The sequence below is a fragment of the Pteropus medius genome, unplaced genomic scaffold, assembly GCF_902729225.1.
Source record: "Pteropus medius unplaced genomic scaffold, Ma_sr-lr_union100, whole genome shotgun sequence".
NCBI lineage: Eukaryota > Metazoa > Chordata > Mammalia > Chiroptera > Pteropodidae > Pteropus > Pteropus medius.
This window is the reverse complement of record NW_024355990.1, coordinates 8,866,253-8,867,335: the sequence shown is the minus strand read 5'-3', so window position 1 is coordinate 8,867,335 and position 1,083 is coordinate 8,866,253. Positions and strand designations below refer to the sequence as shown.

General features: G+C 39.1%; 1 pseudogene; it reads left to right on the top strand.

Moving 5' to 3' along the window:
* Positions 1 to 517: 517 nt before the first annotated feature.
* On the top strand, positions 518 to 636 carry LOC120600438 (uncharacterized; annotated as a pseudogene).
* The last annotated feature ends 447 nt before the right edge of the window (positions 637 to 1,083 follow it).

The following is a 1,083-nucleotide window of genomic DNA, read 5'->3' as shown; positions in this document are numbered from 1 at the left end:
CCATATCTGCAACGTCGAACTTGTTTTTAGCTGAAAGAAGTTTAAATATCTCAGGACTGACACTATTTTAAAGGAAATGATGTAAATTGAAACAAAACAAAAGGAAGAAAGGGTTTTGATGATTTTATCTTTCCAAAGCATTTCTTTTGAAGCAAATGTTATCTTTATTAAACACCATATCGACAGCAAACAATGACATTGATTGAGTGTTCACCATTCCAGGTGTTGTGCAAGGTGCTTCAAGCGTGTTGTCTCATGTGATAAACTTACGCGCAGAGAGGTGATGAATCTCTCCCAGTGTCTCACAGGTAGCAAGTGATGGATTCAGGACTGGAACCCAGGCAGTTTGGCTCAGAGCTAGCTCACTTGTGCCTTCCACTCTTCTCCAATCTGTACCATCCTAAGTTTACAATAGGCAGTGTATTATGTCCATACTCTTCCGTAGAGACCCTGCAATTGGTGTAAGTGAAAATTCGTGATTACTATGTTAATTTTGTTTATTAAAATTATCAATCTCCTCTACAGCCATGCTACCCTGAACATGCCCAATCCTGTCTGATCTCAGAAGCTAAGCAGGGTTGAGCCTGGTTAGTACTTGAATGGGAGACCACCTAGGAAGACCAGGTGCTGTAGGCATTAAAAAAAAAAGAAATTATCAGTCTCTCTTTAGTCATCGATTCAAAATACCAATCAAATGTTACGCCAAAAGCCATTTTCTTACATCGGCGCAGCAGTTCTGATGGCATTTAGTCGATGCCCCTACGTGTGTTTTAAGGTCAGGCCTGAGATCTTTTTCCTCTAAAGGATCAAGAAAAATAACATCTCTACCTTAGATCTTTTTAATACTCTTCTTATTTATTGCAAGGCAAAGAAACTGGGAAGAAGACTAGTTGAGAAGGTAAATGTTGAAATAAAATGCATCATTCTTGCCTCTGAATAGGCATCACTATCATCAGTTTTATAAGAACCTCCATAATGGACATCTTCCTGGTTCCTGTTCTTTAAAGCAGAGCCCTTTGTATAGCTTCATCTGTTGCTTCACTCAGATTGCTACTGGCATTTCTGGGAAGATGTGAAATATCT